The sequence below is a fragment of the Octopus sinensis genome, linkage group LG5, assembly GCF_006345805.1.
Source record: "Octopus sinensis linkage group LG5, ASM634580v1, whole genome shotgun sequence".
Classification (NCBI taxonomy): Eukaryota; Metazoa; Mollusca; class Cephalopoda; order Octopoda; family Octopodidae; genus Octopus; species Octopus sinensis.
In genome coordinates this window covers 72,692,328-72,719,252 of record NC_043001.1, presented here as the reverse complement: position 1 = coordinate 72,719,252, position 26,925 = coordinate 72,692,328, and the positions used below count along the sequence as shown (strand labels likewise).

General features: G+C 38.3%; 1 long non-coding RNA gene across 1 annotated transcript; it reads left to right on the top strand.

Annotated features, from left to right (window-relative positions):
• The first annotated feature begins 2,994 nt into the window (after positions 1–2,994).
• LOC118763513 lies at positions 2,995–25,077 on the top strand. The gene is made up of 3 exons (XR_004999273.1): positions 2,995–3,151; positions 20,230–20,233; positions 25,065–25,077. It is a non-coding gene; the product is annotated as an uncharacterized LOC118763513 (long non-coding RNA).
• Positions 25,078–26,925: the final 1,848 nt, after the last annotated feature.

Here is a 26,925-nt window from a genome sequence, read left to right as displayed (position 1 = left end):
CTCTTCAGTAACGTGGTCTTAACTGGCACCAAGACTAAAGTCTATATTAGTGACCATTTCGATTCAACATCCACCAAACTCTCTTCTTGTATCATTTGTAAACTTTACAATTCCTTGTGCGGGTACTTTAATGATGATTTGACTGCAATGCCTGACACTTTTATGCCCAAAAAATGTTTGTAACATCAGCATTAGGATCTGTTTGACCAGATCCAGACCTATTAGTCACATGAGATCTGATGACGATTTGAAGAGATGGTCCTCTTCTGTAAATAAGTGGCAATCACCATATGCATACTTGTAAATATATACATACACACTTATAAACTATTTACGGGATAAACTTATAACATTTATTCCCTTCTCGTGTGACGCGAGGATCGTATTTTCGCAGACACTTAACTATCATCAGACTGACCACTCCTATTATTCTATAACGCTGTTTAATTTATCATTTATTACACTGAAGCTCCTCTCATGTTTATGACTAAAGCAAATCACAGAATGTAAAATGTATGAAAGTAGACTATAAACGGTTAAGATTTTCCCATCAAAAAGTTGTATAATACATTTACATTAGGACCCAACAGAGAAAATGTGTATACTTCTGTCTCAAACACTTACATATATTATCCTATACATACACTCCATGCACCAACATCTAGGTCCCTCATAATACATATCTTCTCTCATACATAAACATATTCTGTCACGCATACACACTATACATATACATGCAACATGCAAAATTCTTATCTTACACATATACACACCACAAACAAACGTCTATCTCTTTCATACGCAAACCTCTTTCCTCTCTTTCTTTCTCTTTCTCTCTTCCTCTCCCCTCATTCTCTCTTTCTCACTCTTTCTCCCTCTCTCTTTCTCCCCCCCCTCTCTCTCTCTCTCTCTCACACACACACACACTCTCTCTCACTCTCTCCTGTGGCGAATCCAGGTAGGTTTGTTTTCCTTTATAGTGCATATAGCTAACTATTTATCTCGATTTTAGTGAGCTTTCATTTCTCATCAAATTGGGTCCCTCACCGGTAATATTACTCATGCACACACATACACATACACATACACACGCGTACGCGCGCGCGCACACACAAATATCTAGAAATATGAAGATTGTCGATCAAGACAAGAAACGATTGTAGTGGCGGTTTTTTTGACTATTTATTAAAATTTTATGTATTGATTAAGTCTTTCCTTGTTTGTTTTGCAAAATAGTGGTTTTGTCTCTAATAATATTTTATATATATATATATATATATATATACATACACACACACACACACACACACACATACACACACACATATATATATATATATAGGTAGAGTTCTAAAGAGGAATAGGCATTACTAGATGCTGTTACGTGGCTAGAGGAGATGAGGTGAGGATGATAATGATGCAGATGGTGAGGGCAAAGGGAGGAAAGGACTAGGTTAATGTGAAACATTCATTAACGCCAGTAGGCAAAGAAAAGCTTAGACTAGGGATTTCTTCCATTTGTTTTTACTGGCAAAGTTGAGGCGTGATGTAAGATGGTTCCAGACACAGAGAAACAGTTGAAAGAAGGGCCTGGCTTAGTTATGGGCAATTACTTGGGTGTAATAGATTTCTGTACGGAGAAGACGGAAATCTATTTGGATGTTTGGTAAACAAAATGTTTATTCTTCCCGTAAACAGAAGCAAATACTCTCGTTATTATGAGCGACAAAACATCAAGAAAGTTTTGAATATTATGGTTCTTGGTGTAGTTGTAGCATGAAAGAGCTGCTTGTCTACTAGTGAAATTCCCCCTCCGGTTGTTCATTGCCTTCGTGTTGTCAGCCGCTGTCTGCTGTCTCTGCTGGCCATCTTTTTCGGAGCCTGTCATTGCTCTCTTCAAGCTCTCTGTCAAGTAGTCAAGGTGTGCCGAATTTATTACTGATGGTTAGGCTCAGAAAGAAGCGTGCCAAAAGATGAGATCGTCGCTGGAAATAATTCTACGCGAAGTTGTGATTGATCAGATTTTGTTGATCACGTGGGTAATATTCTTGCGAATCACGACATCAGGTGTAGTGATCTGACTGCTGAGCATTACTGCTACATATACGATCTAAAATTGTATAATTAGGGTAATCCCTCCCCTAGCATTTACCTAAACCCTTATCCTTCCCCTAGCAGCAATTTGGATCCTGAAGGTAAATAGGAGTTTATTTATTATTTATCTATATATTTACTAAAACACGCAGTAAATTATTTTGGGGGTTCATGCCAAAACTAAACATACATATTAGTTTTTTTCTCTTCTTCTTCTTCTTCTTCTTCTTTTCTCTTCTTCTTCTTCTTCTTCTTCTTCTTCTTCTTCTTCTTCTTATTATTATTATTATTATTATTATTATTATTATTATTATTATTATTATTATGATTTACTTTTAATCAGCATGTTTGTTATAATCATTCGCCGAGACACACCCAGCGTCCTAGGGTGAATGAAGGATAAGAGATGATACAGTATGACTGAATGCTAAGGGAGGGCTAGTGGCAGGGGCAGTAGCGGGATATCTTCATGTAATACAACACACATTCAAACTGATAGGGTTTTTCTAAGGATGTGGGCAGTACTTGTCAGCACAATCTTTTTGATTTCTCTGAGACATGGTTTTCCTGGGATACTATCTAGATGTTTCTGACATCTCTTTCTGATCATACCTAGGGCACCCAAAATAACAGGAATAGTTCTCGCTTTAAGATGCTACATCTTTTGTATTTCAATTTCCATGTCCTTATATTTACTTAATATGTCAAATACCTTTACAGATATATTCTTATCAGTGGGAACTCATCTATTAGTCTACAAATATTTTCTACTCTCTCTTTAATTACTATGTCTGGTCGATTAGCTTGGATCGTTCTCTCAGTGTTGACTAGAAAATCGCAGAGAATAGCGACATTTTTACCTTTAACGACTGGCTTAGGATAACCAGTAAACAGGAGTGCTGATTTTGTAGTGTTTACATATTTTCCAATGTAAATACTGTCCTACCCTATCGTGGCGATTTTTGTATTCGTTTTGTGTCAGCACAGGACACCCCATGACGAGATGGTTTATTGTTTCATCAAATATATTGCAGAATCTGCATTTTGGGTCAGACACGTTTTGAAGAACGTTAGCCTGGTAGCTTTTGGTAAGCAAGCTTTGTTTTTGTGCCGCTAATATGAAACAGTCAGTCTCTGCTTCCAGTTTTGAACTTCTCAGCCACTGATGGATTGTGGCTTGCTCAACATCAGCATTTCGGCTTCGAAGTATATACTGTCCATACACAGGCTTCTGTCTACACCACTCCTAGATGTGTTTCTGCCCGTTCTTTTTTGCAGTCTGTTTGATCCATTTTGCTTGTTTGGTGGCAGTGGTTTCAGTTTCTTCATCTAATTCAGGGTTAATGCCGAGTTCCCTTGCGAATTTGCAAGCTTCCTTGACAATAGAATGTGATGTTTTGCTGCTTTCGTGTTTGCACATAAGCCGCAGCATTCAGTCCTCTGTACTCGATAAATACTTGTTCATTGCTATAGCACAGTCTTATAGCAGAGTTCTACATGCATCATTCCTCTTCGCCCATTACTTTTATGTAGCTACAGACGATCAACGTCTGCTTTTGGGTGGTGCATGTTCTTAGATGTTAGTAGTTTTCTTGTCTTCCTGTCCGGGCGTTGCAGCTCGGTAAGATTCCAGTTAATGATATTAAAACTGTACTGGACTACAAGAAGTGCCAGGGTGTTAATCGCTTCGATGCGGTTTTTAGAGCTGAGTTCAGTTTTTAGCATGAGTTATACTCTCCTGTAAAACCCCTTTCTTATTTTTTTCCTTCATAGTAGCGTGTTGTATACCATCTTCTTCGTTTATCACCAGCTATTTATAGCTTTCTTGTGGGTCAAGCTGATGGTAGTGTCGGCATCTAATTTAATGGAAGCTGTTTGCCTGAGCTTACCTCTTACAAAAGTTGCTTTAGCACACTTGTCAAAGCCAAAATCCAACCCGATGCCATTGCTGAACTCTTTAAGCAGTTATTAACAGCCTTACTAGTTCTTCGTCATTTCTAGCAAACAGCTTCAGATCGTCCATATAAAACAGATGGTTTACTATAATATTATTCGAATCCATGGCCGGTGTTACTCAGTTCTTTTGAGAGTGGGATCAATGCCATGCAAAAGAGTAATAGGTATTTCTTTATTACCCACAAGGGGCTAAACACAGAGGGGACAAACAAGGACAGACATAGGTATTAAGTCGATTACATCGACCCCAGTGCGTAACTGTTACTTAATTTATCGACCCTGAAAGGATGAAAGGCAAAGTCGACCTCGGCGGAATTTGAACTCACAACGTAACGCAGACGAAATACCGCCAAGCATTTCGCCCGGCGTGCTAACGTTTTTGCCAAGGGAGTGGGAGTCACCTTGAAAGATGCCTCGTTTTATGTTGATGATGTTAGATTGGCTCATCCCATTACTATAGTTTAGAAGGAGACGTGTAGTCCACTTGGCCATGCTACCTTGTAAGAATTTGGAGACGATAGGAGAGACCTTATACATCTCAAGGACCCTGAGTAGTCAGTTATGTGGGACACTATCAAACTCTTTCCTGTAATCTATCCGTGCCTACTCAGATTCTTCCTTTTGTTCTGGCAATTCTCTACAATCATTTTATTTATGAGTAATTGACCTTTGCACCCATAAGAATTCTTTTTACAACCTTTTTGAGCGTGTGGAAGGATAGAGTTCTGTTCAAGAAAAGTGTATATTCTTTCAGTTAGGATCGATGTGAGGATATTGTAGATAGTGTTGTGACATGCTATTGGTCGGTAGCTCTTTGGATTTTTCGTGTCTTCAGTTTTTGGTAGAACGTATTATTATTATTATATTATTATTATTATTGTTGTTGTTGTTGTTGTTGTTGTTGTTGTTGTTGTTGTTGTTGTTGTTGTTGTTGTTGTTGCTGCTGCTGCTGCTGCTGCTGCTGCTGCTGCTGTTGTTATGTGATGAAACCTCAGCTTATTTTCTTGGGTATGACAGAAAGTGTCAGCTGTCCACAGCCAGCAGACTAACGTGACACTTATTTACTGGTCATACTTCAAGAACCCTGCAAAACATTCTTGCAGTTCCAAGCAATGCTGATTTTTGGTGTTCTACCATCACACTTGCACCAGTCTTTTTCAGCCATGGTGATACTTCCAAGTGCACCAGTTACTATTGGTAAGTTTCGGCTGGTTAAAGTCCATTCAGTCAATTATTTTGTAATAACTATTTTGTCGACATTGTCGGGATCGCGGCGGTGGCATTTCTTTTCATTTACACCCACTTTTGTCGGGGCCTGTGTAACTCGGTGATATCTATTTTATATTTGTGTGAAAACAAAAATTTTGTATATTTTGTAAAAAAAGAAATGTCAATATACGACAAAATAATAAAAATCGACTGTGAACACTATTCAGTCGACCCAGATTTGTTTCCAAATATAGTCATGGCTGGAGTTAAAATAAATTTATCGACATAAAGCAATGGAATTTCTTGTTGCTATGACGACAGCAACACCTACAAAGTTACAAGTTGTAGCATCGACAATGACAACGACAATAACAATAACAGCAGGAACAGTAACGACAACGTGTTCAACAACAGCATCAATAGCAACAGAAACAGCAGAAGCAACAATAGCACCAACACCATCAGCAACAACGTCAACAACAATAATAACGAAAACAAGGATGCAGTTATCAATAATAATACTTATAACAACAAAAACTGTGTGGAAAACAACAACAATGGCAACAATAACAACATAAAAAACACAACTCTTTATCTTTTTTGAGGGCAGTTAACCAGAGGACCGTGCATTCGGTGCGAGACCTGAAAGGTAAAACTCTCAAGTACAAAAATGATATTGTAAAACCAGATGCTATGTCCCTTAGTGAGAAGGAAAAAGCTAACTCTAACCGAAAATCCATTGTTTAGAAATGTGTTTCTCGCAAGTGGAGAGAACTTAAATTTCATACTTCGGCATCTGTTCGGTGGTCAAAGTAAACGGCCATCTGTCGGAACCATTCCGCATAGCAAGATCGGTCTGTCAGGGTTGTCCATTGTAGCCTCTTCTTACGTGCTGGCTCTCGAGCCAATAGTTGCAGAAGTTGGAACAATTGAGGGGCATCCCTTTCGAACTGGGACAAGGTAGAGTTGTGTCGACGTACGTGGATGACGATACCGTCGTGGTGTCGGGGGCCTCCGAAGTGGAGACGGTCGGCACTATTCTAAAGGAATACGAGTCGGTCGCAGGGGCCAAAATCAACGTCAACAAGTGGGTGGGCTCGCGTCTGGACACCTGCAGAGGAAATTCGATACCGTCGGACGGCAACGTTGGAAGCTGGACTGATGGACCTGTCAAGCTACTCGAGGTCTGGCTCGGTCGATGTGACGAACTGGAATGTGGTGGAACAAGGTGGCCAGTCTTACCCAGAAATGGGCAGAGAGGAAGCTGTCTCTGAAAGGTCGGGTGGAGGTGGCTGTCATCATTTATCGCCTGACCGTCGTATCCTGCTCCGGCTACAGCTAGATCAGGCTGGAGCGTCTCATTCATTTTCTTAAGATGGAAAGAGCGCATTCCAATGGTCAGGCTGTCAGTCTGCTGCCAGCATCCTATGCATGACGGCTTATGCATGCCGTGGATTCTGATGCGCAGACATACGTTCAGGTTGTGTTACTTGCAACGATTTCTAGACGGTGAACATATGTGGGTTCCATCTGTGAGGCACATCTTTCCGCAGATCGTCTCCATGACATTTGGTGCCTGGAGTGTCGTCAGGTGCTCACAGCCCAGTACCAGTCGGGTAATGGGATTGGTAAAAGTTCCACTTCGGCAATAAATAGTGGATTAGTAGCAGAGAAATACAACGACGTTCTCGGAGAGACTTTGAGCGTCGATGAAGACGAACTAGTTAGTCTGTTCCGGAGGACTTTCCGGTCGGGGACTATCATGGATAATTTCCAGATAATTTCCGAGGGGCGCTTCCAGTTCGAGATAATCTCTACAGGCACGGATGTACTGTCGGACGGGATTGTCCGAGGTGCGCGTAGAGCGACGAAATCGTTCTGCACACACTCGTTCGGTGTGTGGACATTGCTAACTTGTGGAGTTATGTCGAACAGCTGCTGTCGCGTGTGTGACGGACCCGTCTATCGGCCGAGTCTATAGTGTCCTTAAGTGAATTAATTGAAAGGTGGATGAACGTTACGAAAATGGTAAGAGTGGATGTTACCGCTCTAAGTGTATACCTGTGAGCCGGAAAGAGGAATTGGAGAGGGAACTTACCCTTGGTGTTCAATATCTTGGACGGTAGGGTTCCTCAATTATCATGAGGACCACATCACTATCATCATTCCTTCCTTCCTTCCTTCCTTCCTTCTTTCATTTTTACTGTTGTATATTATGATATTGTGGAGGTACAATGGCCCAGTGGTTAGGGCAGCGGACTCGCGGTTTCGATTCCCAGACCGGGTGTTGTGTATCTTTATTGAGCGAAAACACCTAAAAGCTCTACGAGTCTCCGGCAGGGGGTGGGGGTGACCCCTGTTGTACTCTTTCGCTACAACTTTCTCTCACTCTTTCTTCCTGTTTCTTGAGTAACGCTGCGATGGACTGGCGTCCCGTCCAGCTGGGGGGAACACACACACCACAGAAACCGGGAAACTGGGCCCATGAGCCTGGCTAAGCTTGAAAAGGGCGATGTTTCTTTTTAATATTATGATATTATGTATGCTTCCCCCTTTCTTTATTTTATATCGTGTATGCTTTCTATTTATGTATTATTATTTTTATTTCATTATATGTAAACACCCACACTTTATGTTTGTCTTTCTATTGTCCCCTTATCCTTCACCCTGGTGGCAAATAAACCATCATCATCGTCGTCGTCGTTGTCGTCATCCCCATCTATATTGGTTCAAAATTTTGGCTCAAGGTTAGTAATTACAGTGTTCAAGTGGTTCTTATTTTATTGACCCCGAAAGGATGAAAAGCAAAGTTGTTATTATTATTATTATTATTATTATTATTATTATTATTATTATTATTATTATTTTTATTAGTGAATTGTTTAACCATTTAACCAATTAACTAATCGATTGATTAATCATTCGGTCAATCAATCGATCATCTAGATTTATTAAATTTCTTTTGTCACCATTAGGCACCTCATCAATGACATGCCCTCAACAAAAACGAGATTTGGGGGTTATTTTTATTTAGTGTTCTCTAGGTTCGTCAATTTTTAAAGCTACTGCATGTAGGAAGATGGGCTGAGACATTTAAAAGTTCGGTATCTCAAGTGACCGACTACAACTTATAAGATTGGGACTGGTGACCTTTTATATGACACAGCAAATGTATGTCTTAGCAAACAACTGTAACTCTCAAATATCTTTGTTTTGCTACGTATACCTCAGAAAATGATGGTGCGTGTGTGTGTGTGTGAGACCACACACATTACTTTAGGTCTGTGTTTAATGTTTAATGTGGAAACAGTCTCGAGGAACTTAGATTCTATCCCGATGCATAGCATTTTTGATAAGCACTTGTTCCAAGAGCCCAGGTGTAAGCAACACGAAGTGTTCTTTGCTTACGTCAGCTTTTCAAGAAAACATTTCAAATTTAATGCATTTTTGGATCATCGAGCAGATGACTTCAGATAGTTTTCTTGTTACGATTTATTTTTAATTTTGATTACATAAAGCATTGATGCAGATAGGCGTGTTTGAAGGCGGCGAGCTGGCAGAAACGTTAGCACGCTGGGCGAAATGCTTTGCGGTATTTCGTCCGCCACTACGTTCTGAGTTCAAATTCCGCCGAGGTCGACTTTGCCTTTCATCCTTTCAGGTCGATAAATTAAGTACCAGTTACGCACTGGGACCGATGTAATCGACTTAAGCCCTTTGTCTGTCCTTGTTTGGCCCCTTAAAGAAATACGAAATGTTTGGGCGCGCATATGCAGAGTTCTGATGGGCTACAATTAACAAAAGGTTTCTATCTTTAGAGGTTCGTAATTTCTTTTTAGTATAAATTTCTCCAAGAAATTAATGGGATTTTCGTAATTAGCATACAAAACTACATCGTATAATAATTCCAAAAATTTCAGGTTTTGTGACTGAAACGAAAAAAGCTCAGGATGGCCAATGCCGTTAAACTGGACAGATGGAAACTGTAGAAGCTCATCGGATGGACTGGGTTTGTAAGGTCCGTCTAGTCACGTATTATGCTTGAAAGTTAATAACACACGTATCTTTAATTAAATAATTAGGCAGTTCAGCTGATCGAATTGCGTGAATATTCAACGCTAAAGCCGGTACAGAACAATTTAATATTTACTTTAGGCGTAAGTATTTGTATTAGAGAGAACATGAGTTTAGACGTGGTGTGCTTATATGTGTACGAGAATGAGTGTGTACGAGAATGAGTCTGTACGAGAATGAGTGTGTACGTGCGCACGAGCGTGTTTGAGGGAAATAGTGTTTAGATTTGATATGTGTATGAGATAAAACAAGTATACGTAAGAGAGGTTTGCTTGAAGACAGATGTCTCTATGTCGAGAGTATGTGTGAGAGAAGATATGTACGAGAGAGGTGCATATCTGTAAGACAATGTACATCCTAGTTTAAACATCAAATCCGGCTGACGAGATTCAGATAGCATTACGATGAGATAAGAGCATATTTTGGCTTATTGGGACAGCATGGAGTCGAGGGTGTAATGATGGCATTGGTAATATGGTGGTGATGCGTTAGGGATAGTTGTGTTGATGTTGGTGGTGTGAGATAGTAGTAGTAGTATGATTGAGGTAGTAGTGGTGGCGGTTGTAGTGGGGGAGTGGTGGTGTGTTTATAGTGATGATATGTTGGCACTTGACTAAATATTAAAACTAATTGTATAATTACTACTGGAATGAAACGTATGTATGTATGTTTATATACACACACGCGCACACACACACTGATAATGATGCAAATAAAAACAAAACAATCCGTTCGGGCTTGCTATATAAAATATACATACGCATATACATATGGAGTCGCAATGGCCCAGTGGTTAGGAATCACGGTCGGAGAATCACAGTTTCGATTCCCAGATCGAGCGTTGTGTGTGTTTATTGAGCGAAAACACCTAAAAGCTCCACAAAGGGGTGGTGGCGACCCCTGTTGTACTCTTTCGCCACAACTTTCTCTCACTCTCTCTTCCTGTTTCTTGGGAAACGCTGCGATGGACTGGCGTCCCGTCCAACTGGGGGGAACACATACGCCACATAAACCGGGAAACTGGGCCCTATTCAGATGATGAACATTCATTATAAATATGTAGATATTTATATATTAACAGAGTAGATTCGTACAGAGTACAAAGTATACATATATATATATATATATATATATATATATGTATATTTTATATATCTAGTCCAAACGGATTTTTTGTTTATTTGCATCATTGTCTCCATATTTGCGCATCTGGATTCCTCTTATAGCCACTCTTTACTCCATGAAATTGGTCCTCGTTAAAGATTTCGGAGTGTAAGTTCAAATAATTTGAGCATTACTGATTGTTTTCTATGTTGAGCATTTTTAGATCTCGTCTGTTGACTTTTTTCTCTCTCTCTATATATATATGGGCGCGCGCACAAACACACAAACGCACACACAGACACACACACAGACACACACACTCACACACTCTCACACTCTCTCACTCACTCACTCACTCACTCACTCACTCACTCACTCACATACACACGTATATATACGAGGGGGTACCCAAAAGAAACCGGAATTTTGTAATGTTATTTTATTCACTTAGTTTTACAAATTTACACCTTTATCGCCTTCAAAGTATTTTCCGTTTGAAGCAATGCATCGGTCTAGACGCGTTTTCCACTGTTCGAAGCAGTGCTGGAACTCTTGCGAAGTGATGCTTTTTAACGCCACCATCGTTTTTCTCCGCACCTCTTTCACATCTGCAAATTTCATAGCCCCAGCTTTCGTCACCAATGATGACGCTCGAAGAAAGGTCGATAAACTGCCAACATTTCCTCTATATAAACTTCCACTCAATAAAATTAAACAGCTTTTTTTCAGTTCACGACACGCAGAAAACAGAATTTCACGGAAGCACGCTGTCCCTTCGTTTCAGCCATCGCAAAAATTGATGAACTGGGGAGAACTGCAAAACAAAGACTCAGTCCCACAGAAAACGTTTCCGGTTATGCTCCTTGTGGGTAGTAAAGAAATAAGAAAACGTTTCCGGTTACTTTTGAGCACTCCTTCGTATATGTGTGTGTGTGTGTGTGTGTGTGTGTGTGTGTGTGTGTGTGTGTGTGTGTGTGTGTGTGTGTCTGTGTGTGTGTGCGCGCGCGCGCATGTGTGTGTGTGTGTGTCTGTTTTTCTACTTACTAGGACTTTGGTCTTTGCTGAATTAACTCTAAGGTCCCTTGGTTCTAGACCTTGCTTCCGCATCTGAAATTTCTTCTCTAGTTCTGATAAGGATTCGGCGATAAGAACAAGATCATCAGCATAGTCGAGCTTCCAATGGCAGCCAGTCTCATTTCCTCTGTTATAGCCTAGAGGACCATGATGTACAAAAGGAGGCTGAGAACCGATCCTTGGGAAATTCCTACCTGTACACTACATTCATTGCTCTACTCGTTGCCGACTTTCACCTTACTAACACCCTCCATGTAGATGGCTTGTACAGTTCTCACTAGCCACTCATCTATCCCTAGCTTCCGCATTGACCACCAGATAAGGGAGCTGGGGACCCTGTCAAAAGCGTTCTCCATGTCGAAAAAAGTCAAGTACAGAGGTATATTTTTGATTAAATATTTCCTACAAGTGCCTTACCAGGAATATAGCATCAGTAGTGCTTCTCCCTTGAACAAAACCAAACTTCATCTCATCTAGACTAACTCTCTTCCTAATTATTTGAGCTATGATTCTCTCTGTAACTTTCATGACCTGGTTCAGCAGTTTGATACCTCTGAAATTATTTCTCCCTAAGGCGTCATTTTCACCGTTGTCGCAGTTGACTATAATGTTGCTATACTAGTCATTGGGTATGGCTCCCACGTGGACAACCTGATTAACTATACGAGTGACTAGGCCATAACCGACTCCGCCAGGTATTTTAAGCATCTTAGCGGGGATTCCTGATGGACTGGGGGATTTCCGTCTCTTCATGTCTTTAATTAATTTATCTACCAAGCTACTTTCTGTTCAGATAGCTGGTCCCTTTGCTGAATCCACAATTGGCAGACTCTCCTTCTTTTAAGTGTTCTCTACATTTAGCAGCTGTTCATATTGGTACTTCAAACCCTCTTACTTTACAGAATCACTAAGTGCAAGTGAACCATCATCCATGTGAACGTATTCCTCTCCTACAACATCGCGATTTTCTCAGACATACTGTTATGTAATCTGGAACACCTCAAACCTCTGGTCTTCACGACGCATAACATTGGCAAACTTCTTGCCGTCTGCTTCTCTTCAAGCTAAATATATATGACTCCTAGATTTTCTTCTAGCTACCTGTTATAATTCTCTGCTACCATCACTCTTCCAGTCCATCCAGGCCCATTTATTTGTTCTAATGACCCTATCTACCACCGCCATGTTACCTTAGGTCTGGATGGAACTTTGCCACAGATTTGGTCATTGGCCTTCATTAATTTGTACCGTTGGAGCCGCCAGATGTCCTTGATGTAACATGGCACTATTTCCCCTTCCTTCTCGTCAAATGCTTCAGTTAGAACGTCTCTAAATCTCTGACTACTCAGGGGACCTTAAGCTTCCAGATCTTTCTTTACCAAACTATTTTAGTTTTTGGTATCCTTCTAGTTCGAAGCCTGAAGTCACTAACAACTAACCTATGTTGAGACGCGCATTCTTCACCTGGAAAGGTCTTTGAATTTACGAGCAACCAACTTACCCGCTTTCTGGTAAGAATGTAGTCAATTCATAATCTCCATGCACCTCATGGAAGTCATCCGAATGCTGCCCAACACGCCGATTGAAGTCATCGGCCACGAAGAGGAGGACACTGTCATTTGTAGACGAGGTAGACCGCAAAAGGGTGGCAGCCCCGGTTGAGGAGTGTAAGTAGAAATAATAGTTGTTGCTCCACTTTGCAATACTAGTCTAAGTTTAATTATCCTATCACTCTGACTACCTCGATTGTCTTATCAGCCCATTTCTCAGCAAGAAGTATGCACACGCCACTAGCCCCATCACTGTTGCTTATCCAGAAGATTTTATACCTATGTTCTTTGCCTGTGAGGGACCTGGCAAAAGCTCCCCTCCACCTTACCTCTCGGATGCAACACATATCAATTCGTCTTCGCTCTAGCATCTCAACAATCTCATGAACGACGAAATGGCTACTTTGTTGGTTACAGTACTAGGGGAGAGATATATCTGTTCATGGGCAAAAATGAAACTAATACGAGAGAAACAAAACAAGGATGCATAAAAAAACGTTTTTACTAGGATTACTTAATTCAAATAATATTTAGCCAAATGGCTGCATGATCACAGTAATGCTATGTATATGTCCCTTCTCTTTCGGTGCATACAGCATATACTTTCTTTCTTTCTTTCTTTCTTTCTTTTTTTTATATTTTCAATATATATAAAACCCGACACTTTATGTCTGTCTTTGTATTGTCCCTATAATTATTTATTATTATTATTATTATTATTATTATTATTATTATTATTATTATTATTACTTTTTTTTTTCTTCTTTCAAATTTTCTTCCATTTCTTGCCGAGTGTCTTCCCGACTCCTAGGGCAAAGAAACTCATAGTGTATATTGGTAGGCCATTAAACCAAACTCAGTAGTTCGTTCAATTTTTTTTTTTTAAGTTAAATTAAAATACATGAGCAGCAACAGTTCTCACATCGACAATGCTCTTCTCAATACGTGTGATGTACCAGTTAAGACAATCTTTTGCACTTCTTGCAGGGATGGTAAGCCAGGGATCATTCTCATATAATTTTCGGTTCCCTTCTTGATCATTCCTAGTGCTCCTACGATCACTGGTATTGTAACTGAAGGAGAAAATGTAACCATTCTGTGGGACTTTCCAGTACATACAGACCGAACCATCAAGGCCAATAAACCAGATATTGTTGTGAAAGACCAAAGCAATAAAGTTTGCTTATTGATCGACATGAGCATCCCCTGTGATCATAATATCTCAGCGAAAGAGTTTGACAAGCTCAGAAAATATAAAGACCTACTCATTGAAATTGAGAAAATGTGGCATCTCAAGGCGGTTACAATACCAGTGATCGTAGGAGCACTAGGAATGATCAAGAAGGGAACCGAAAATTATTATTATTATTATTATTAATATTATTATTATTATTATTATTATTATTATTATTATTATTATTATTATTATTATTATTATTATTATTATTATTATTATTATTATTATTAAGGCAGTGAGCTGGCAGAACTGTTAGCACGCTGGACGAAATGCTTAGCGATATTTAGCCCGTCGCTACTTTCTGAGTTCAAATTCCGCTGAGGTCGACATTGCCTTTCATCCTTTTGAGATCGATAAATTAAGTACCAGTGAAACACTGGGTCCATGTAATCGAGTAGTCCCCTCCTCCCCAAATGTGAGGCCTTGTGCCTCCAGTAGAAAGGATTATTTATTTTTTAACCTTTGTATTCTATGCATATGTCCCTTCTTTTTCAATACATACGTGTATACTTCCTTTCTTTTGTTTTTTATCATTTCATTATATGTAAACCCCCACACTTTATGTCTGTCTTTGTATTGTTCCCCTCATCCTTCGCCCATGTGGCAAATAAATGAGATCATCATCATCATCATCATCATCATTATTATTATTATTATTATCATTATTATTATGATTAGCTTTTATCTTCTTTTGAATTTTGTTTCCATTTCTTGCCGAGTGTCTTCCCGATACCTAGGGCAAAGAAATTCATTGTATGCATTGTTAGGCCATTAAAATAAACACACCAGATTGTTAATTTACAACATCATGTGATAGAAAAAGGAAAGGAAAAAGAAAAGAGGGAAAAAAGAAGATAGTAAAAAGTGGGGAAGGACGTGTGAGGGAGCAGCACACGCCATCAAAGTGATGCTTGGGTAAACATATACCCATCATGACTACCCGTCTGGTACTCCAGACACCTGCATCACTATGTGCGAGAAATGGTGATCTCATATCCACATAAACAACTCATGAGCTTGCAAGTGTCTCCCGGTTAGAATTTTTTGAAGTCAAGTAATCCATCCCGCCCAAAAGATCCTTGAATAAGTGTTGTTTAAAGAAGATGAACGGAAAACCCAAGTTTCCAGGGGGTAAATTATTCATTTCCCAAAGAATCCCTCTCAGCACATGTCTATGATGTTCCCCCACTACTTCTGCTCGTGATCAGAGATGCACATATTGTCAATCACTAAGGGACATGCTCAACTGGTTTAGGTCAAACAACTGACAAATAAATCAGTGGTATTGAGCAGAATGTTTGCTGTAGCCCATCTTTTATACCAAGACAAAATATGTACATGTTAGCACTTCCAATCAGTTAAGATCAGAAGCCATGAGAGCTACTGCCTGGTATTGTATCAGGGCATTTATTATTATTATTATTATCATTATTATTATTATTATTATTATTATTATTATTATTATTATTATTATTATTATTATTATTATTATTATCATCATCTTTATTATTATTATTGTTGTTGTTGTTGTTGTTGTTGTTGTTGTTATGGTGGCGAGGAGATAGAATCATTAGCGTGCTGGGTAAAATATTTATCAGCATTTCATCCATCTTTACATTTTGAGTTCAAATTCTGTCAAATACGACTTTGCCTTTCATCCTTTTGAGGTCGATAAAATAAGTACCAGTTGAGTACTAAGGTCCTTGTAATCGACTTAACACCTCCCTCACCCCACCCAAATTCAACTTTGTACCTATAATAGAAATATACCCTGTTGCTGATGTTGAAATTCCAATGAAAGAGCCTTGGATCTAGGTTAGAAACCGTTTCTTTCTCTATTGGCAAGAAATCTTGAAATAAATTGAATAATGACATACATACTTACATACATACATACGTGCATGCGTACATACAGTCTCTCCTGCACATGCAGGATTATATTTTCCAATGTTTCCTTTCTTAATTTATGATATTAGGGTATGGTTTGAGAAAAATTTGGCCGCTATATCAAACATGTTGATCACCCACACAGACGTCATCCCTCGTCGGCTAGAAGTAAACTTTCTTGTTGCTGTATATTCCCAGATCAGTCACAATCGAACAAAACTAAGATGAACAGCATTCCTGTCGTGATAATCCCTTCATTGTATTACAGGAACTATATTGCTTAATATGGTCTTCTTTGTAGAGGTGTTTTCTTCTATAACTTCGGGCCGACTGAAGCTTTGTGAGTGAATTTGGTCGGCGGAAACTGAAAGAAGCCTGTCGTACATATAAGTATTTATATATAGCTATGAGTGTGTCTTTGTATCTGTGTTTGTACCCCACCACCGTTTGACAACCAATGCTGGTGTGTTTATGTGACCGTAACTTAGCGGTGCGGCAAAAGAGTACAATAGAATAAGTACCGAGCTTAAACATAAAAAAAAATGTAAAGGGATCGATTCGTTCGGCTAAAAACTCTTCAAGGCCGCTGTCTAATGACTGAGACAAGTAAAAGATAAAAGATAAGGAAGACATTTAAATAAAATATTTGAATAATATATTTTTGTTACGTGCTTTTTTTTCTTAGTTAAAATTGTAACTATTTTTTTAAACGTTTTTCATGCGACTTAACAAACAACACATATCAACAAACAACTGAAGTCAACACAACTGTTTCTCTAACCATAGACTGACTAAAATTTAGGATTATGTCAATCCAAGAAATCAATAGGATGATAGTATGAAGGAGCTGCATTAAACAGTAGCATGTTGGGTTAAATTCCTAAACATTCAGAGTTCGAATCCCACTGAATCTAACTTGACTTTCATCTCTCTAATTTTGCTGATATAAATATCAGTAATTTAATGTTTCAAGGAAGTCTAACAAAACTGATACCCCTACCAAAGTGGCCCTTGTGACCAGTTAAACCATAACAGTAGACCAAACCGTTAAAGAAGCATAAATGATATCATTCAGCCGGATAGAAATAGCTGGCATAACTCCCATGAATCACATACCAGTGCCATAGAAAAGGAAGCACACGCAGGACAATGTAGTCTAGATAGATTAGCTTTGGATAATTGACGGGATAGTCAATGCTATCTTGGGACTAAAAGACAACATTGACTACTGCAGCTACGGAAGAATTTTATAATGATCATGAAGCAGATAATAATCACGTGTATGTGTGTCTTAGTATATACAAACATACATATACAAACATATGTATATACAAACATATATATGTATGTATATATATATATATATATACATATATATATATATTTATATATATGTATATATGTATGTATGTATATATTATGTATGTATGTATGTATGTATGTATGTATATATACGTAAGAGTGTGTGTACATATGTATATACATATATTCATGTACAGTTAGATTCGCATATACACATATATTCATATACATTTAGATTCATATGTACATATGTATACATGTGTATATATGTATACATGTACACTCAAAGAAGATATTTGCATGTGTGTGTATGTGTGGGTGAGTATACATACTCACTCATATCTACACGTGTACACGCGTAAACACACACACACATACATATATATGTATGTATGTATGTATGTATGTATGTATGTATGTGTGTGTGTGTGTGTGTGTGTGTGTGTGTGTGTGTGTGTGTGTGTTTATATAAGGAAGACAATGAACACAAAATGAAAGAAGACAGAAGACAGAAGTTTTAATAAATGCATTACTCTAATGCTTAAAAAGAAGTAAATGAGCCATGTCGTTTCGGACACTGGTTCTTCTTCAGAAGAAAGATACAGAAGAACATTAAAGGGAGAGGATAAATAACAAATAGTGGTTGCTGAAGAAAAAATATTTGTGTGTGTATGTGCGTGTGTGTGCATGCGTATGTGTGTGTGTATATGTGTGGGGGTGAGTGTATATATGCGTGTGTGTCTGTATTTGTCTGTGTTTGCCCTCCACTACAGCTTGACAACCGACGTTGGTGTGTATACGTTCCTGTAATTTAGCGATTTGGCAAAAGAAACTGATAGAATTATATTGTCGCAATGCATTTTGTCCAGAGCTGCACCGATTTCATCGCTAGTCTTTTATCTATAGCTGGACCGATACAGAGAATTGAAGGTTTCTTAAACAAAAGTTACAAGAAAATTGCTCTGTTGTTCCTAAATCTACCGTTGCAGGAGAGAAGACGTTTGACAACCACGAAGTTAATGTTGACACAAAGCGAACAACATAATCGGATCAACAAAATCGGGGAAAATTTATAAATAGTAAAAAAGTCTCCCCCTCTCTCTCTCGATCTATGTACCTGTCTATCTATCTATCTATCTATCATCTATCTATCTATCTATCTATCTATCTATCTATCTATCTATCTATCTCTATATTTATATATATATATTAAAAGTAATTAAGTTAATGTCTGGTCATAGAGTGACCAATGGTTTCCTATCGACAAAGACCTTGCTTTTTACGCTCCAGCAGACCACCGATGTAAAATTTGTCTTTCATCATTTTGTGATTGAAAAAAATAGTACCAATTCATGACTGTGCATTGATGGAACTATAAGAACATCAGTCAGAATGGCTTGCGGTATTTGTTCTGGTTCTTTGTGTTCTGTGTTCAAATGCCATGATAGTAGACTGAATCCCTTACTCAGTTTAACACCACCTCCTGACACCTTGAGGGCCTTTAGTGGAGTCCACTCTTTTGCAGGCATTCGGGTCAGGTTACCAGTTTGAGGATACCCTCCTTCCCTCCCTCCCACCAGTCTTAAACGCTCTGAAAGGGTCATGTACACTACCATCCCTTTCGACTGAAATATAACAGAAAAAAAGCCTTTGAATATTTTCTTCTAATTGCTTAACTTTCAAACAGTTTTTTTTTTAATGTTTACTTTGATTTTTAGTGTACCAGCAGATCGTGAACCATTGTGTTAGAGTATAATTTGAGAGATATTTGACTGCTACTTCTAACTGTTAATTTACCGTATAGACCAGTGATTCACATTTTTTGTTGTCGTTGGTGTTTTTGTTTTACTTCATGGTAAAGCTGTGTTTTCATTTATTATGTCTTTCTAGCTGATTTGAAGGAGACTTAGCAGTTATTTCTAGGGCAAGTAAGCACATAATATCTTTTGTATGTACGAATACGTGTTTGTACGTAATATGTGTGGCAGTAGATATATGTCAAAAGAATTTTTTATGTAATAGTATAAAATACTAATAAACCTTAATTTCCTCATACAAAATGTGGTAAATGATAAATATTAGCGAATTAATTTTATGATAAGGAGTTTTCATGATTTTAAAAAATTTCTCAATTGTTGTATGCAGATAATTATTTTAGTGGGAAAATATATTTACTTTACAAACTGCGGAATTTACTGTTTAGGCAACTGAAAGTTTTTGTAAGATAGTTTACCCGCCTCAAAACAGTAGTTTCAAGTATTTGAAACAGGTTTACAGCAGAACCAACTGTTTTGTTGTTCGAATGTTTTAACAGATCTCTCGCTATGTTTATTACATTTCCCTTCGTTCTTCCAGTTTCTCTGTCTTCATTTTTTTTTCTTTTTCAATGCACAGTTTATTGTATTTGAAAGTGAAATATTCATAGTTATTTTCTTCAAAAACGTACGAAGAAAACAAAAATCGAACAAAACTATACATTTTAACACATGCACACACACACACACAAACGCACGCACACACACACACACACACACACACAACCAACAGGCTTCCACACAGTTTCAGTCTAGTAAGTCTCAGGAGACTTTGTACAATTAAAAATTTTGGTAGATGATAACTGATTAAGTAGCTGTGCAGTGAGGTCGAACTAAGAACCACATAGTTGAAAAGCAAAGTGTTTAACCACACAGGTGTAAAATAATGACACTCAGTAACTTGTCATCATGTATCGTACACCTGCAGCGCAGTAATAACATTACAACGAAAGTTTGACCACATAACCGCGTGTTCACCAGCTGCGTTGCCACTTTTGTCCAACCAGCTGGTGATATTGTCCATCAATTTCATTTTTTGCCTGCCTCTTCATCTACTACCTTCCAATATCCCTTCCGTGATAATGTTTTCCAGACCTCTGTTTTTTCAAATATGGCCATAATAGATGAGATTTTGTTTCTTCACAATGTTCAGAAGCTGTCTTTCATCTACACCCACATTTCAAATGCATTGATATATTTGTTCAGAGTTTATGCTTCACAACCACAAATGCCTACTGGCCAAATGATCGCTCTCACTGGCCTTGTTTTTTACTCACTTCTTCTGATAAACAAACGAAGACGTAGTATTACGTCACTATTTCTGTTTGTTTTATTTTATATTGAGAATAAATCTTATGCTAATATAATTTCTCAATTTCTTCCTTTTCCAACGGAACTAACCATTTTGTCTCTCATCGACATTTCCGATCAGTCATATAATTTATTATTGAGTTGATCTCTCCAAGAGACATCTGTTTATTTCTTTTGATTCCTTCAGTAACTGATACAATTTTGTTCACCTTTTTCTATATTCTTTTATTTTTTGGTTTTCGCTGCATTTGTCGATGCTGTTGACGATGTTTATTATGTCCAACAATGTTGATATTACTGTCATATGTAGTTGACATTGATATTATGTTTCGCCATGTCACTGATATCATTATATCCATCTATGTTTATATTGATATCATAATGTCCAGCTATATCTATATCGATACCATATCTAGTCATGTTGATGTCATCATGTTTAGAATGTTAACATGGGTTTCAAATTTTGATTCAAGGTCAGCAATTTCGGGTTGGGTGGGGTGGGGGTTCAAGTCGATTTCATCGACTCCAGTCATTAACTGGTACTTATTTTATCGACCCTAAAAGAATGAAAAGTAAAGTCGATCTCGGCGTAATTTGCTGATTTTGTGCAAAATTTTGAAATCAATATTTTAGCCAACAAGCCAACAAACCTCAGTAGATCGCTAGACCTGCTAGAAAACGGCAGCCAAATTCCCCTCAAATCACATCCTATCCCTTTTAAATAGGAGAGACACTTGAGACAGACAATCCAGTCCTTGAAATTACAAACAGACGGGATAACCAAGACTGGAACGCCGTGGATCACTGTTCTATTCAATCAGGCCAACCAGGGGTTTCACCAACAAAGCAACATGCGTTGGCGCAAGACTATGTACACAACGAGGGAAGAGATCCGATTTCGATTCTTAGTTTCTTTGGGGTTTCTTCATGTGGCCACCACATCATAGCCCGACACCATCTTTTATCCTAAAATATAGAGCCTTTATTACATCTGCCGAACTAAGTGACACTAATATTTAAAAATGCCCTCCCGTAAGATTTCATAGAACAATAAAGAGTTAATTAAATTTTACTAATAATTGTTATATAATTGTGCGTCAGTTGTTACGAAGCATCGCCACCACCACCACCATCACTATATAGTCATAACTTTCGTCACCACCACGAGCAACATCTCCTCCAGCACCACCATATGTAGCAGCAGAAGCAACAGCAAAAGCAGCAGCAGCAGCGACACCACCATCACCATCACGACTATTGCTATTATTATTACAACCACTACCACCACAACCGCCACAACTACTACCACTACTAGTAGTACTACTACTACCACCACTACCACTGCTACTACTAGTACTACCACCATCATCACTACTACTACTACTACTACCACCACCACTACCACTGCTACCAGTACTACCACCACCACCAGTACTACTGTCACCATCACTACCACCAATGCTACTACTCTGTTGCTATTGCCACCACCACCACAACCACCACCACCACCACCATCATCATCACCACCACCACCACCACCACCACCACTACTACTACTACTATTACTAATACTACTGCTGCTGCTGCTGCTGCTGCTGCCATCATAATCACTACTGGATCCACTACTACCATATATATTACCATTACAATTACTACTACCATCTCCACAACTACATCACACAATGACTACCACCATCAAATCCTATACCACGATCACCACTTCTAATGCAAACACTACCACCATATTACTATCTCTACCATTGCCATCAAAACCACCATCATCACTACTACTACCACCATTACCACTATCACAAACACAACCTGAACAACTATTACTATTGCCTGCTCCAACACCATCATCACTGTCAATATCACTACTCCCATTACCACACAACAAACACTACTGCCACCACTACCACTACTACAACCACATCCTCTGCATCTACTTCTACACCTACTGAAACCTCTAGCACAACTGCTGCCTTCATCAGCATCAGCATCATCATCATCATCATCTCATACCTTTACTTTGGTTGCACAGCCAGCTAGAAATAACATCCAAATTTCCTTCAAATCACACAACAGTATATTGCACAACACCACTCCACACTATCTTATACCAAACTAAGCTACAGCATTTATGTGACACCACATCAAAGTACACTACACCACATAATAGTATATGACACTGCTCAGCAACTCTCAGAATCTATGAAAGTACAGGTGCAGAAAGCACCATGCATGTGTCTTTTTGTTTAGCTGACATCCTTGTAATTTATAGGACTGAATACTTCATCAGGACATACTTGAGACTACGTAACAGTGGCAACAGCAACAGCGATACCAAGAACAATGTCTACAATATCTATACATTGCAATTTAAAATGTCCTTTACCTTCATTATGAAGAAGACAACTCTGTTCATTCTACCCACTTACTGCCACCTCTAGTTCCCTGGAAACTCACTCTGCTTTCATTCTTAATACATTTTGGCAGATTTGGACAGGAATATGTTAATCACTGTTGTATTTTGTCTTCAGAAAACACCTTTTTTCAGATGATGTATGTTGTCAACACATTCACCCAAGGGAGTATGTTTGACTGAAGAGACCCTTGTGTCTCAAACACCCCTTATGTCAATGAGTATGCCAATACACATCACCTGAAAAGACAAGATATTTCTCCAATGATGAAATATGATAGCAATTTCACATTCAAATCTTCTGGAACATGTTAAAAATGAATATGCAATCATTGTTCAAATTCTCACTGTTCTCTGTACACATGGTAAGTTACTATCACTGCTTTATTCAGAATAAATCATTAGACTAACATGATTTTTTATTTCCAACAAGAGACAATGTACAATATTGTATCTTTACTGAAAGATTTGCTCTCATTACTACATGGGTAAGTAGAGTGAAAGCTGATGAGGTAAGAAAAAGGTGAAAGCATTTCTCAAATTATCTCCCATACATACCAGTAATTAAAATAGTATTTATATATGCCAACACTAACTGAGGTACCTACCTGTATGTGACTGTAAAGTTTCAGCCAGTTAAGCCATCAGTAGACTGTGGTGCATTTGAGATCATCTTGGTTTCATATAGTTAAAATTTTCTAGCTTAAGCTGAGCTCCATTGAATAATAATTAGGTTGTATGGCAGGTGTGATGGCAAGGTGTTATGGAAATTTTTTATTGATTAAATTTGGTTATGTGCTAGAATTTATTCATTATAGAACTTTGTAATCATGAGTGTATATGTAGGTGTATCATCGTCAGGTCATAGTAGTTTACAAAAGAATGTAGTCAAGTTGTTAGTCAGTTTAGTTGTTCTTGGTTCTATTTGGATATGAATGGGATATTTAACCTTTTCTTTTGAGAATATGAAGGTAAATTCTCTGAGTTCAGTCCTGTATTTAAACCATTCTAGTTAGGTATATTTACAAGGTATGTCAGCTTTTAAGTAATGAGTTTTTAAGAGTTCCCAAATGAATGTAAGTAGGTGGTAAGTTTTAGTTTGTTGGTAGGCTGGTATTATTTAGGATTATATATTATATATATATATATATATATATATAATATATATATATATATATATATATATATATATATAAACATTATTATTTTTAAATCTCTCAAATAGAGATATTCAGTAACAGTTCATTAAAGTAAAGACTATTTGCCAACATAATGTGGCTGTCCTGGATGGGACGATTGTTACTGTTGTTTAGCCCCAGGAAACATTGTTTCCAGCTGGCTATACAACACAATATCTATGTCCTTATATTTTCAAACAGAGAGCTCAGCACCACCATCCAGCACAAAGCAATATCTGTTTTTGGGTTATTGTTCTTTGTCAGCACAGAGTAGCTGCTTGGCTAGGTGGTGTTGCTGAATTCCTGTTCAAAAATATATAATTTTCAAAGTGACACACAATCACTGATCTAATAAATAAAAACATTATTATTTCTAAATCCCTCAAAGAGAGATATTAAGTAACAGTTCTTTAAAGTAAAGACTACTTGCCAACATAATGTAGCTGTCCTGTATGGGATGTTTTCTGTTACTGATTATTTCTCTTTGAGAGATTTAGAAAGAACAATAACCCAGAAACCAGATGTTGCTTTGTGCTAGATGGGGCTGCTGGGTTCTCTGTTCGAAAATATAAGGACACAGATATTGTGTCATATAGCCAGCTGGAAACAATGTTTCCTGGGGCTAAACAGCAGTAACAATCATCCCATCCAGGACAGCCACATTATGTTGGCGAATAGTCTTTATTTTATATGCCACTAAAATTCTGGTTTGAACTACAGTTGAAGATGTAATTTTGTGATTGCCTTTCTAGAGCAGCTAGAAGTGGCTTCCCCTTTAGCCAGTAGGTAATATTAAAGTAGAAAAGAAAAGACAAACAATTTGGCAAGACTTGACAAGGAGATTTAATTTAGCTATATAATAAAAGGTTTAGATAGTTTCTAACAGCTGTTTCTAGAACTGGAACATTGTTTTTAGCTATTGGAACTTGTGCCAAGTGAGGATTCCATAGGCTGAGTATTCAATTATTGGAGAGAGATAAGTTAAACATATGTAATGGCAGACAAATATGTGGTAACATATGTAATGGTGGGAGATAATAATTATTGTGGTCCATTATGTCTAGAAAGGGAGGAGAAATCCAATTAAATCCAATTAAAATGGATATTCTTTAAATAAATTCATAGACAGAAAGGTTGGTTTGATAGTAATCCATGGCAAGAGAAAATGGATGCAAGCATTTCCAAAGTTGGACAAATACTTTTTATTATGAGACTAAATTAAATGTCCTTGTCAAGTCTTGCCAAACTGTTTGGCTTTTCTTTTCTGCTTTAATATATATATATATATATATATATATAGCATCATCACCATCATTATCATTTAACATCTATTTTCCATACTGGTATGGGTTTGACAGGATTTGATAAGGCTAGAGCTACACGTAGTTCCATTGTCTGTTTGGGTATGGTTTCTATGGCTGTATGCCCTTTCTAATGCCTACCACTTTACAGAGTGTACTGGGTGCTTTTAATGTTGCACCAGTACTGGCGTTTTATATATAGTCCCAGCACCAGTGTTTTTTATGTGAAACCAGCACCAGTGTTTTTTACATGGCACTGGCAGTGGTCTTTTCATGCAGCAGCAGCACCAACAGAGTCACTGAGTAATTTGCGAGACAAAAACCCCCTCAGCTGGAAGGAGGGAGTATTAGTGAGGGTAGTAGTAGCTTTGTGCCAGTTGATGAGAGATTAAAGGTATAGAGGAACAGGGACAGATGTCTTGCTGTAGAGTGGATACATTAATATTCCAGTTGAAAAAGAACAGAGTGAGTTAGAGAGTAAGAAAAAGAGAGTAGGTGAATCAATAAGAGAGAAAAAAGTGAGAGAAATGGTGGTGAGGATATGTCAGGACATGCCCTTGAGGGATATTGGGGTGGTAAGAATAAGTGGGGTGATACAAAGGTTTAGACTGGATGGATGGATAGGTTAGAGGTGACTGAGTCAGGGGCAGGGGTTGTAATAGGTATGTGATGGCATTGAGGGTTATAGCAAATTAGTGAGGGGTTAATAATGGAGAACAACACAGGAGAGAGATGGCACAGAAAGGAGGTGATTGGTGGAGACAGTAGATGGGGGTAGATAATGGGAAATGGAAGTGGTTTGGGATGAAGAAAGTAATTAGGAAAGCAGGTAATGTAGTATGAATCTATTCTGTTCTCAGGGGTTAGAGAAGTGATGATTTATAGGAAATGAAAGGTAGGAGAAAATGGTTGATGGGACAGAGAAGATGTAGGTGGGCATGGGGCAGAGCCCCTCTTAGACAAGCATTAACCTAGGTGGTTTAGGATATCAATTCTGCCGTGGTGGACAGAGCTTCTTGAGTACAGTAAGGCACCAGAGATTTTGGTCCTTTGTCATTTTCTTCATAAAGCTCAGTATCTTGAGATTGGCCTTCAGTATTTTGTCCCATGTCTTCTTGAGCCTCTCTCTTCCATGAGTTCCATCCACGTTAAGTGATCAGCACTTGTTTATGCAACTGTCCACATCCATACACATCTCATAATCATATCAGTACACTCTTCTCTCTTGTAAATTGCACCTAATTCCTCTTATGCTTAACTTTTCTCTCAATACCCTAGTGCTCTGTCAAACATGTACACTGACATTGCACATCCAGCAGAGCATACTAATTTCATTCCTCTTCCAGACTTTGCACGTTTTCTGCATACAGAGTCCACATCTCACTGCCATGTAGCATTGCCGTTCATACACA